We start from the raw sequence: 14,219 nt of genomic DNA, 5'->3' as shown, positions 1-14,219 counted from the left end.
GGAAACCACATTAAGGTCAGAAGGCTGTTGAAGAGTACAGAGCCGGGGAGAGGAGTTGGAATGTTTGTCAAAGATGGCGCCTGGAGGCATGTAGCCTGCTGCATCCACAGCTGCCCTAGGCATCTGCTCACCCGTGGTCTGGAAGATTGGGGCCTGGGTTCTAGTCCTGCCCCCCTCAGCCATGCTGGGCTGCTTTGGGTAGGTGTTGTAAGCTTTCTGTGCCTGCATTTCCCTATTCGTTAGTTGAAGAAATTGAGGCTTTGATCTGTAACTCTAGCGAGCTAGTGTAAATTCATAGGATTTTTTTTAAAAAGTACAATGTGCACTATTCAGGTTTCCTGAAAGACTGCTTCAGGCACTGTCTCCCTTCCTTTTCTGGAATCCGCAGTTTTCTAAATGCATTACAATTTGTGTGTGAGAGTTTCCACTGCAAACTTGCTTTTAATCCAGAAGCTGTGTGAGTGGTAATGATTTGGAAAAAAATATTAGCACAACAGGATCAAGGAACTCACTTTGCTAAGAGGGAGTGAGTGGTTCTGAAGTCTATGACTTTTTAAAGATTTATAATATTTCACTAATTTGGGAAAGTGCTCATGGGCCTCAGAGAAGTCAGGATAATGGAAATAACCTTTAAAAAGGGTGTCAGTCACCCTCAAATCACCTAGATGTATATGTAAGTGGGAGTCCCTCAGTGTTGCAAACAGTTTAAGCACTTGGCTGCCAACCAAAAGGTTGGAAGTTCGAGTGCACCCAGAAGTACCTTGGAAGAAAGTCCTGGCAATCTAATTCCAAATAAATCAGCCTTTGAAAACCCTATGGAGCACAGTTCTTCTCAGACCTCCATGAGGTAGCTATGAGTCAGAATCAACTTGCAGCATCTGGTTCTGGTATATTTCAGTGCAATGAATATCCATCCTGTACCTTGATTACGAGTCCAGGGTTCCCTGCTATTGGTCCCAATCCTGCAACTAGTAATTGCTTAGTGAGGACGTAAGTGAGGATCATCTTGAAATACCCCTTCTATCTCTAAAAAGTCCTCGGTGGTGTGACTTGAGGGCTTTGTATGTCCCTTTTGTATTCTCGTCCTTGTACATTTTTGTTTAGCCAGTGCTTCTTCTGAAGTGATCTGACTCACAGTGGATGGGACACTTTTCTCTGTCTGTCCATTGCCCTGGGGGAACAGTGGTTAAGCACTGGGCTGTTAACCAAAAGGTCAGCAGTTCCTTGAATTTCCCGCATGATGGTCTGGTAGGTTGTACCCAGCGATTCTTGGCATCTGGCACTGGATCATGCTTGTGTTTGTAACACTGAAAAAATTGCTTTATTTTGAGGATAAAATGCAATGACTAATAAGCAGATCTCTGCAGGCAGAGCGAGGCTCTTGCTCATGGGAGCCATGTGGGGTTACAGTCTGTCCAACTTCCAAGGTCACAGGTGTGAGCTCAGAAACCTCTCCCTCACTTGGCTGTTGTTAGAAATCACCCCTGCCCCCTCCCAGGCCAGTGCAGCTCCCAGGTTGGTCAGCAAGGGTCAGATTTTCCTCTTTTCAGCATTGCAGCAGTTTGTGCTGGTCTCAGAGTGAGCCCAGCCGTCTCTCTGTGGGGCTTCAGTTGGTTAATTTAAGGAGCATTCATTTCACTATTAAAAAGGATGAATCCCACCCGTAGTGGATCATTCCACATTCATAATGCCGTTGCAAACCTTTTAAATTAAAGAGGAATTCCTTCCTTACCATCTCTCTGCAGCCCTAATGGCTTGCTGTTTGCCCAGACTGTTATTTACTCTTGGGGAAGAGTTTCTTTTGTCAGCTAAATTAAGCTTAAAGTATTTGCGTAAACATTTAACGTGAAGATAATGGTGGATATGTAGGTGTGTAGTGTCTCTGGACATTGAAACATTGTTCGCTCTTAACCACTGTGGCACCAGGGCTCCATTCATAAGCTAGCATTCATAATTAGTACATTATATTAAAGACAGGATCTAATCTCCCATGGTGTCATCAACGATAATAGAGAATTTTACTTGGATGCCATTCATATATCGGTTTTTGTTCCTGGAAAATTCATTTTGTGAAAATGCGATTCTCAGTGTGTTTGTTTGGAGAACGGCTCGTGCTTGACCCGTTTCTTTAATAAACAATAAGCAGGAACTCCAGTCTATAAGCAGGATTTATACAGAGCTGCCCATCAACCGAACCCAACTAACATCTTTTATGACTCATTCCTCGTATTGAATTGAAACCTGATCCATAGGCTCGTAATAGCCTTTCATTTCTGCCTGAGAGTATGGCAGGTAATTGAATAAAATCCTCTGTCGACAGACCAGAAATTATGCACACTTCCCTTTAAAAACATAAAATTGTTTTCGGTTTGACCAGGGTTTTCTAATAAGTATAAATTAGAGAAAAAGAACTTCCACTGGCTCGTACCAACCATTCATGATTTCTTCACCAACTTAATAGTTTTGTTTATTGTTCATTGGAACCCAGGATAAGGAGTTACTCTCTTCATAAACCTTGTTTTGTTGTTCAGTGCCAATTTATAGAAAGTAAAATTTTTTGAAACGTGTGCCTGAGAGCTGTGGGATTTAACACATATTCCACAAATCTAGAAGCTTCTAGCAGGGTGTTGTTCACAGGAAGTGGGCTCACAGGAAGTGGCTTTATAATGACATAGCTGAGGCATTGGAGCTCTGCTTTGCCCTACCTTGCCCAGGCTCTTCGGGGCCAGAGCAGAGAATTAACAGGGTCAGTCTCTGGAGCCAGCAGGGATTAGCAAGAGAGTGGAGAGCTTTTTGCCTCTAGCTTGCTTAAATCTCTGGAGCCGTCCTTGAAGCCTGTCTGCCTCTCTCACCTGCTCTCAGGAGCAGAAAGTCCATGGCCCCACTTCTTCGGGTAGAGTGCCCTTTTGTTATTGAGAGCTTCCAACTAACTGCCAGTCAATACATTCTAGCTGGATGTATTTTGCGGGGAGAGGAATCAGTATCTTTTGGTTGTAAATCCCAAGTCCTGATCTTCATTTAACTCAGAGGCCCAGAGTGAAACGTTTAAGTAGAAGTTGTCTAATTGATCAAATCCTTGAGTGACACATTAGGCCACAGTTAAAAGTGGAAAACGGAACAGGAGTACGGTCACTGGTTGTTGTTGTTAGTTGACGTGGAGTTGGCAACCATAGGAACCATATGACAATACAATGAACGTTGCCCGGTCTTGTGGCATCTTCAGAATCCTTGGTATGCTCCAGTCCATTGTGACCGCTGCGTGTTTTGATGCCTTCCAACCTATAGGGCTCATATTCCAGCACTGTATTGGACAGTATTCTCTTGTGATCCACGGGGTTTTTACTGGCTAACTTTCAGAAGTAGATCGCCAGGCTTTTCTTCCTCATCTGTCTTAACCTGGAGGCTCTGAAACCTGTCCACCATGGGTGACCCTGTTGGTTTCTGAACTACTGGTGGCGTAGCTTCCAGCATCCCAGTGACAGGCACGCCCACAGTATGGCAAACTGATAGTGGGTGGATGGTCATCTGTCTAGTGTTTCCTAAATTATCTCCTCTGAGGAATGGGCCTTAGTATGAAAATTGCATTTTCTATATTTGTGACTTGTTACATTACTCATATCACGTTTGCACAGACAAGGTTGCTGATCAGAATTGCCAAGGAAGCTTAAAAGATTTCATCCCTTTCCATGTTAAAACCAAACCAAACCCAGTGCCGTCAAGTCGATTCCGACTCATAGTGACCCTATAGGACAGAGTAGAACTGCCCCATAGGGTTTCCAAGCAGCGCCTAGCGGATTTGAACTGCTGACCCTTTGGTTAGCAACCGTAGCACTTAACCACTATGCCACCAGGGTTTCCTTTCCGTGCTAGGTATGACAATAATTTAGATCTTGTGAACTGAAACAACTATTACATGAAACAATATTTTTGAATGTATCTTCAAGTAACCTTGAATCTTGTAGAAGGTACCTTGTACCTTCGCACCTTATCCAAATAAGACTTGTACCTTTCTCTCAGACATGATGTTGGAAAGTGGTATTTTTTATTTTCATTTCAGTCGGAACTATAGATGGGGACCACATCTTGCATGAGTTTTAAAACAAAATCTTGTGAAGGATATATTCGATTGGATTAAATCAAAAGATATATTTTTCTAGGAAATTAAATTTAGTATATGCTAGATTTTAGCATAAATGTATCTGTACTTGGACGAATCTTTGGCTGAACATGCCTGGCTTAGCCTGGGAGCTAAACACCACTTTTAAAATCTGTACCCTGCCATAATAAAAATTCAAATAAGCCTTTTATTCATTTTTTCAAAAATGAGTGAAGACAATTCTGTAGTCATATATTATACAATAGATAGTCAAAGCCCTTTTTTTCCCTGTCTCTAATGAAGAATAGGCCCATTCATTGACTGCCTGCATGGAAAGCCCAGCCTTCGCCAGAGCTACTGAGATTTGATCTGAAAGTTTCTGAAAGTTCCGGATTCCAGTCTGCTGTGTTCATTTTTAAAAGTTGTATTTTGAAAATTAGATCAGCTGAAGACAAGTATGGAACACAGGAGTAGAAGCAGTTTTTTTAGAAAGCTTTTTTGGAGGAAAATGATAAAGAATTATGCATCTTATACCCTCACCATCAGTGTTGTACATACAAGAAAATTTATTTATGACTCTTTAAAAATGCCTCCTGCTGGACGTGTATGGGCTACCCTTTTCTCTGAAGAGTCTGCCTAATGGAAGGAAGTACATGTCCAGAATACGAGTCCAAGGGAAAAACCCTCTATGAAATTGACCTGGATCTTCATGGTGGTGGTCGTTCGTTGCTATTGAGTTGGCTGTGCCCCGTCCTGCGCCATCACGGTGATCACTGGTGTGTTTAAGTCCGTTATTACAGCTATTGTGTCTCTCCATCTCATGGACGGTTGTCCTCATTTTCACTAGCGCTCTACCAAACATGATGTCCTTTTTTAGTAATTGGTCTTTCCTGTAGCGACTGCTGTATTTTCTTGAGACACTGAAGAGAAAATGAAACAAGAAGAACATTTCACAGCCCGTTTGCTTCATTGACCAAGGGCGGTAAATTGTCAGATCTGTTCCTGGTTGCATATTCCTTTCACAAGTAACACATTCTCCTTAAATTCATGCATGTTTACCAAGTCACAACAGGAGTAGAAAACCAGGGGTCATGCCTGGGACCTGGTCGTTGTTGTTGTGTGCCATTGAGTTGATTTTCAACTCATAGCGACCCCATGTGGCAAGAGTAGAACTGCCCCATAAGGTTTTCTAGGTTGTTATCTTTATGGGAGCAAAATATGTATATCCCTAAATAAAATTTTTGTTTCTTTTTGAGGTCTATAAAATTTTACCATATTTATGTAGTCTTTTAGGGCTTGCATTTTATAGTCAACGTATAAAAAAATTCACCCTTGTTGCTGTGTGTTACTGTAGTTCTTTCCTTTTTTTGCTACTGTGTAATATCCCATCATGTGAATATGCCACAATTTATTTATCTACTCTGCTTTTACAGGACTTCAGGCTTTTTAGCCAGACTACTGTGCCTGTGAGATTTTAAGTTTATTATAAAGCGATACTAACGATCACAAAAAGAAAGAAAGGCAAATGCCCAAGAACAATTTTACCACATAATGGGAAGCGTTTCCAAAGTAAAATTACTTGGGCTCTGACACCTGTTTTAGGATGTTTCTGAAGTTTTAAGTTTTCCTGGCGACCTTAGCCTGAGTTTGCTCAACAGTGTGTTCTAGTGCTGGCCGCCACTAGAGGGCGTACGAGAGATGCGACCTCTGCGTGTTGGAGAAGCTGAGAATAACTAGGCTACTGTGGGAACTTCTGCCCTGTAGGGTCACTGAGTCAGAATCGACTTGATGGCCGTGATTTACTGTTGGAACCTACTAAAATGGCTCCAAAGTGTTAATAGTACCAGTGCATTGCAGCAAGGTAAAAACGTTAGGATTTCTCCAGTTACAAGAAGAAAAGCCACTTGAAAGTTATATCTGCATCTGTATTGGTGGACATAAATGCATGGATACTCATATTTTAATGTAGTTGTTATTAGTTGCTGTCCAGTTGGCTCTGACTCATGATGACCCCCTGCACACAGACTGGTTGCCCGATCCGGCACCATCTTCACCATCACCAGTATGCGCAAGTCTAGTTTTGTAGCGACGGTGTATTTTGAGTACCTTGCAATCTAGGGGGCCCATATTCCAGCACTATATAGGACAGTGTTCTGCTGTGATCCATAGGGTTTTCATTGGCTAATTTTGGTAAGTTGGTCACCAGGCCTTTCTCCCTAGTCTGTCTCAGCCTGGAAGCGCCACTGAAACCTGCCCGCTGTGGATGACCCTACTGGTATTGGAAATACTGGTGGCATAGCCTCCATTATCACAGCAACATGCAAACCACCACAGTGTGACAAGCTGACAGATGGATAGTTTAAGTGAAAAAAAAGAACACACACTAAGAGAGGCATTAGAAGGATGAGGCAATGGAGACTAAAACAGAGAGACTGTGGGTGGGGAGGAAGTTCACATGTAAGTGGCACATAACAATGACAAATGGCTGTGCCTCTTCATTTAGCTCATGCTTTTCCAGGCCTCTATCCACGATCTTTTATAAAATCTTCTGAATATTTTTTTAAATTTGTGTTATCGAAGGCCCCTTTTCCACTCTCTGTTCCCTGACTTAGCACTCTTTTCCTCTCTCAGAGGAATACCTGCATGGCACAAATGGTTAAGAGCTCAGCTGCTCTCTGAAAGGTTTGCCTCCACCCAGAGGTACCTCAAAAGAAAGGCCCAGAGACCTACTTCCGAAAGATCAGCCACTGGAAATCCTGTGGGGTCACCATGACTTGGAACCAACAGCAACTGATTGGTGGGTAGAAATGCACAGACCCTCCCACCCACCAAGCTATAAAGAACCTTAAATTATGAATCCTAGAAAATCACTTAATTTGCAACTGATTGCATGGAGAGAGGACTTATTGGAGAGTTGTTGGCCCAGGCATGAATCGACAATGACCTGTTAAACACTGAGGGCATAGGTCCCGAGTTTGTTAGACAAGTGTACAAAGGAATTGTCAGCCTAAATATGTGTCCTCGGGACCTTGGGGTGTTGGTAGTAGGCTGAATGTTGCCCCTCCCCCAAAAAAAGTCCTCATCCTAAACGCCAGAAACTGTGAATATGTTACTTTCCATGGCAAGAGGAATTTTGCCGATGTGACTAGACTAAGGATTTTAAAATAGATGGATGATCCTGGATTATCCAGAGGGGCCCAACACAGTCATAACCAGTACCAGTTGCTGTGGGGTCAGTTCCTACTCGTGGCAACCCTATGCGTGTCAGAATAGAACCGTGCCCCACAGCGTTCTCAGTGGCTGATTTTTTTGTAAGTCAGTCACCAAGTCTTTCTTTTGAGGCACCTCTGGGTGGACTCGAACTGCCAACCTTTTGGCTAGGACACAAGTCCATTAACCATTTGTACTACCCAGGGACTCCACCATAATCCTAAGGGTTCTTTTAAGATAGAGGCAAGCGGTCAAGGAGGACAGATGCTCAGCTTCTGGTGTGGAGAATGGAGTGAGGGGCCACGAGCCAAGGAACGTGGGCAGCTTTTAGAAGCTGGAAAAAGCAAGCAGATAGAATATCCCCTGGAGCCTCCAGAAGGTTTGCAGTCCTGTGGACCCATTTTAGACTTCTGACCTCCAGAATGGTAGGATAATAACGTTGTGTTGTGCTAGGCCACCGAGTTTGTAGTAATTCGTTGCAGCTGCAATAGGAAAGTAATAGTGTTTATTGTGATGTGAAATAACCAGCTTTTGTTTGAAAACTGTCCAGGGCAGGTTTGCCAGCTCACATCTACGTCCATTGGAGACATGCAGTTTGACCCTGCTCTGTGGGAGAGCTGCATCCTGAAACAAGAAAGGGCCCCAGAGATGCAGGACACAGAGTTAAGTTCACCAAAGCAAAGGGAAAGGACAGGGAGCCAAGAGCGTGCCTGGGAGCATGTTCCCACTGGGCCAGTAGGATTTGAAAAAAGAAACAACTTAGAATAGCCAAGGAGAGTTACAAAGCCACCAGGATTGGAAGTCAGGGGCAAAGAGTGTTTTAGGAGGCAGCCGTCAGCCATGTTCTAAGAGCCCTGGGGAAGGTCACTAGATTTATAGAAGTGTTTTTGGAGGCCTTTATCAATAAGTCTGGTTTATGTGTGGAGGAGGGGAAAGAGAATTTTAAGAGTGAAAAATCAAATTCAGAGGCTTAAGATGAGGTGACGGCTGAGAAAATGGAGGTAGGCAGTGTGAACCATCTACCACTCATGTGTCAGTTTGTCCTAACGTGGTGGTTTGTGTGTTGCTGTGATGCCAGAATCTCTGCCCATGGAGGACAGGTTTCAGCGGAGCTTCCAGACTAAGACAGACTAGGAAGAAAGGCCTGGCCATCTATTGAAAATTATCCAATGAAAGTCTTATGGATCATGACAGAACATTTTCCAACTAGGTTGCTTTGGATGTGTCATCAGGAGGGATCAATCACTGGAAGAGGACATTATGCTTGGTGAAATAGAGGCCCAGTGAGGGCTTGGGAGACCCTCAGTGAGATGGAGCGGCACAATAGCCGAAACTGTGGACTCAGCCATGCTAGCAGTCGTGAGGATGACACAGGACCAGGCACCGTTCCGTTCCGTTCTACATAAGGCCACCATGAGTCGGAGGCAACTCAACCGCAACTGACAACAACAACAACTACAGTGCCAGCCATATAATAAGAAATATCGGTGGTGGACGCATGGAAAGAAATGAAACAGTATCCAGGAAAAGCATCCGACTTGGTTTTATTTTGTTTTGTTTTCAAAATACAGCGAGGTGTCCATGTTGAAAGGCAAAGGAGAGGAGGTGAGTGGCAAGGCTGGGCTGCTTTTGTCCAGCAGGTAGGTGGCCAGGTTGCTGGGTAGAACTTGCGGGGAGGGTCTAGACATGTCCCCAGTGGGCAGGGTTATGGCTACAGACGAGGTGGACTGGGCCAGCTGATTGGCTTGGTTCAGCTTCCTTAAATCTCTACTGGAAAATCGAAGGCTAGTATTAGGTAACTCAGCAGTGCCAGCATGCCAGCTGGAATGTTGAATTCTAGGCAACATCAGAACTTCCAGCAGTGAGAGTGTTGCTTCTAAAGGAGGAGCCCAACAATGTGACCTTCATTTGTCATCTCAGTTTTCTGGTCCCTTTCTGATATTTTTTAAAAGGGAAGAAGGACTGCGGGAAGGAGGAGAGTGAGTAGTCAGCAATATTTTTTAGAGGCATTTGGTAAAGGAGGAAAAGGTATCCTTATTGGGGCATATTGCATTATTCATGTGATGTTTTTATTAGTTTTTTTTGAAGGCTATTCTTACTTGTGCCTGTGTTTAATACCTGAACAACTGGGAGAGAGAACTTATAATCCTGCAGTCATTTGGCTTGTATTCTTAGGAGTATTTTTAAACTCTAACATTCAGAGCCACGCCATGTCATTAAAGCGCAAGGAGTGCTTTCAAGCTTCATTTCTCTGGGACTGTGCGCTGGCGGTTTTGGATAGTATTTTTACTTCCACTGAAAATGTTTATTTAGATCTTTTCCTTCATGCTTAAACGTTATTATTATACTATTTTTTGGTTAGTTCTTTGTTAAATGAGTGATAATTTTCCATCACGACTCAGGAGTCATTTGCCATGGAAAGAAAACTGATTCCCAAAGTTTATCAAGCTAAACATCCTCAAAGTCAGAAATGGTAGGTTATTTTGAATAAATTGCCCATTTAATCTCCCCTCCCCTCCCCCCCCCACCCCACTCCCAGGAAACCCTGGTGGTGTAGTGGTTAAGAGCTATGGCTGCTAACCAAAAGGCAGTTTGAATCCACCAGGTGCTCCGTGGAAACAGTATGGGCAGTTCTACTCTGTCCTGTAGGGTCGCTATGAGTTGGAATCAACTGGATGGCAACGGAACCCCCCCAACTCAGGGCTAAGTTGGAATGAAATCGTCTTGCTTAAAAGATTTTTTAATGGATGCTAATTTACAGGCTGCCATGTTTGGAGTATGTAATGAAGACTCAGTAATTATAGAAGTTTGGAATGGAAAAGAAACTTGTATGTTTAAATTGGGAAATGGTTCTAGAACTGATTTGGGGTTAAAAAAAAAAAAGTACAGTCCCAATTTAGGTCTTTATAAAATATTAAACTGGAATAGAAAAGATCACCAGTCTCCACAGTTTTTGTTATACATGAGTTGTTCAGTAAATGCCCTGGGGTCTCTGGATGGGGCAAAAGGTTAAGGAGCTTGGCTGCTAACCAAAAGGTTGGAAGTTCTAGTCTACCCAGAGGCACCTGGTGAGCAAGTCCTGGTGATCTGCTTTTGAAAAATCAGCTATTTTCAAAATGGCGCACACTTCTACTCTGACACAAGTGGGATTGCTAAGAGTTGGAATCAGCTCTAAGACAGCTTGTTTCTGGTTTTCAATAAATGACCAAGCAATTGGTTTGAACCTTGTCTGGAAGAAGGGGTCCTGGTTTGAGGAATTTGTGTTCTTTGTCTCGGGCATGTGGGAAGTTAGAGACCAATTTATAAGTGGGCCTTTGTTCCCTATTAAGGCATAAAAGTCCTCCAACAGTGAAAGAATATACTGCTTGTACTAAATGAATTCTCTTATTTTAGTTAGAATGTGGGATTAATAGGAAGGTAATTCGCTAAAATCCTAGAGCAAGCTCTTCCTTTTTGGATGTGTGCTTATATATATATATATTTTTTTTTTACTGTAGGAAATAAGTGTGTAAGTCCAATTTCCCCATCTTATTATTTTTAAAGATGACTGCATTAAATACCCTTTTCTAACTCTTAGTATTTTATAGGTGCGTCTCGAATATTTTTACCATAATTTTTAATTTTACACAGGACTAATTTCATGAAATTTACTCAAAACCATGTTCTTCCCTCTTTCGAAACCAGAAAAATTTTACCCAGTAATAATTTCAGGATATAAAATTACTGTCAAATGTGTCCTTATAATGGTATACTTCTATACATTTATCTATTCAGGGCTAAAACCAAAAAAAAAAAAACCAAACCCAGTGCTGTCGAGTCAATTCCGACTCATAGCGACCCTATAGGACAGAGTAGAACTGCCCCACAGAGTTTCCAAGGAGCACCTGGCAGATTCGAACTGCCGACCCTTTGGTTAGCAGCCGTGGCACTTAACCACTACACCACCAGGGTTTCTACTCAGGGCTAAAGGGTTGTGGTAAACCTGCTGCTAGGCGGCCTTGAACTCATCATGTACCTTTATATTTTTAGCAGGGCCTCATTGCACACTGAGAGGAAAACTTGGGAGGACTGATATATTCTTTGACAAAATCTTCCACCAATTTCTGTAACCTAAATTCATGTAGCTGAAACAGCAGTTTTTGTTTGTTTGTTTCTTGATGATAAGTTAAGTTCTGATTATTGGTAGCACTCATGGATATTCAACCAGTTCAGTCAAAAAGCCAACTTGCAGGTTTGGGGAGGGTTTGATCTAAAGTGGGATGTATTGAAAACATTATTTTTATTACGAAGGAACCAGTGTATCTTGCTATCTGTTATCTGTTTAGGAGTTATATTAAGCATCTGTCTTAGTGAGTTAGTGCTGCTGTAACAGAAATACCACAGTGGGTGGCTTTAAAGAACAGACATTTGTTTTCTCATGGTTTGGGAGGCCAGAAGTCTGGATTCAGAGAACTGGTTACAGGAGAAGGCCCTGTCTTTCTGCTGGCTGTGGGGGAAGAGCCTTGTCTCTTTAAGCTCTGTAGCACTGCTGTGTCTTGGTGATGTTCCCGTGGCATCTTTCTCCCCTCCTTTGTGCTTCTTTTTTTTTGTGTCTAATAAGCTCATTTTTAAACTCAGAAGTAATTAGGTTTAGGACACACCCTATACTGACATGGCCTCGTTAACATAACAAAGAAACCCTATTTCCAAATAGGGTTATATCCACACGTATAAAAAACCAAACTGGTTGCCCTGGGACAGAATAGAACTGCCCCACAGTGTTTCCAAGCCTGTAATCTTTACAGGAGCAGACCGCCACATCTTTCTCCCTTGGAGCAGCTAGTGAGTTCGAACACCTGATCTTTCAGTTAATGACGGAGCATTTAAACACTGCACCACCAAAGCTACCTCAACAGGCATAGGGGTTAGGATTCCAACACATATTTTGGGAACACACAATTCAGTCCATAACATCATCTGTGCTTTCCCTCTTTATAAATATCTTTTATCGCGGGCCTGACCCAGAAATTCTTCATTTGAGTTTCCTATTGACGTTTGAAAAGGGATGAAACACTTTGTAAGTGTCAAGCTTTTGGGTTGGGAATAAAGAAAGGGAGGTACCATGTGCTACTTTTACCCCATAGGCCTCTAGCAGCTGCTCTTTTGGATATCTGCTTAAACTTTGGGGCCACCTTTCTTGTTGCTGTCTTAAGCTTGAGTCACTGCAGACATTGTTCCAACATAAGGCACCTGCTGGGTACAGAGCTATCTGCTGGACATCTTGCATGGTACTTCGTATTATATTAACATCCTATTGTACTTCTCTTGTTGTTGGAATAAGGGGAAGAGGTCTCAAACATCAGAGAGGTGGTAGAAAGAACGAGAGAGTGTGAGTTAGACGTTGTCCTGCTTAGTTGGAATTGTGTGAATTTGCCTTTAAAATGATTCTGAAGAGATTCCATTGCTACTTGCTCCACATGAAGATCCTCCCTCCCATCGGAACAAAAACAGCCACGAGCATTACATCATCAGGCAAAGTATTCATTGGTATATCATGCCCAGGAGGGAGTCCACTGCTATACTTAGATTGATTCCATTTTTGCTCATTGAAATGATAATTTTAAGGCAAAGCAAGAAAAAGATAGAAGGGCAAGGGATCATTGAAGACCGTCAACTTTATCTTATAGACATTGATTGATATTTAAAATTTAGAATCTGGTATTAATTTTAATTATATTGGAACAGCACCTTATTTGATTATTGTTTTCCAACCATTTGTTATAATTATGACATCTCATCCAAAAAACCAAAACCAAACCCACTGCTGTTGAGTCGATTCTGACTCATAGCGACCCTGTAGGACAGAGTGGAACTGCCTGAGTTTCCAAAGAGCTGCCTGGCAGATTTGAACTGCCAGCCTCTTGGTTAGCAGCCAGAGCACTTAACCACTAATCCACCAGGGTCTCATATTTAAAGTAAACCCATCTTTGGGGCAACGTGTTTCTTCTAACAACTGATCTCTTCCCAAATTTGGCATATTTTTTTTTTTCAAGATTATAAAATTTCAAACTTTGTGCAGCGCAAAAAGTAAAAAAAAAAAATGTTTCTCTTTTTGGGATCTTGATCAGTAGAATCCCACAGCTTTCCTTTTCATGACTGGACTTGTGTAATGGTTTCATTGAGGGATAAAGGATTTCACATCCCCGCCCATACAAGCGTTGGATTTTGTCACAGTCGGAAGGAGCTAATTTACCTGCCTTTGCCAGGAAGCTTCTGTGCTAACAAGAAACAAAAACCTCTCAATTTAGCTTAAATAGAGGAGAAGATATTACTTGGCATCAGAACATCTCAGAGAAGCTGAAATGAAATGTAAGGAACCAGGAGCTGGAAATTCACCAGGAACAGAGACTCCTCAGGAATCAGAGGGAGCTGACGGGGAACTTGGAGTACAGTGGGGGGACAGTCTAGGAAGAGGGGTCTCTCAGTCATCATCATCATCATCATCGTATAGCGTTAATAGCTGTCATCTATTATTAGTTGCTGTTGAGTCGGCTTGGGTATAATGTTGCCCGGGCCTGCACCATCTTCATAATTATTGTGTATTTTGAATATGTTTTTGCGGCTATTGTGTAGTGCCTTCCAGCCTAGGGAGCTCACCTTCCAGCACTGCATCGGACAGTATTCTGTTGTGATCCGTAGGCTTTTTACTGGCTAGTTTTCTGAAGTAGATTGCCAGTCCTTTCTCCCTAGCCTGTCTTAGTCTGGAAGCTCTACTGAAACCTGTCCACCATGGGTGATCCTGCTGGTGTTTGAAAGACCAGTGGCATAGCTTCTAGCATCATAGCAACAGGCAAGCCTCCACAGTAAGACAAACTGACAGGTGGGTGGTGGTATCATTTGTTAGATTCTGTGCTAAATGCTTGCTGCCTGCTAC

General features: G+C 42.6%; 1 protein-coding gene across 2 annotated transcripts in view; it reads left to right on the top strand.

The window, feature by feature from the left end:
- The window catches only part of RETREG1 (reticulophagy regulator 1), a 186,322-nt gene that overhangs the window by 68,423 nt on the left and 103,680 nt on the right, over positions 1-14,219 (top strand). The window lies entirely within an intron of this gene.

This window comes from Elephas maximus, chromosome 2 (genome assembly GCF_024166365.1).
Source record: "Elephas maximus indicus isolate mEleMax1 chromosome 2, mEleMax1 primary haplotype, whole genome shotgun sequence".
Classification (NCBI taxonomy): Eukaryota; Metazoa; Chordata; class Mammalia; order Proboscidea; family Elephantidae; genus Elephas; species Elephas maximus.
This window is presented reverse-complemented; position numbering and strand designations above follow the sequence as displayed.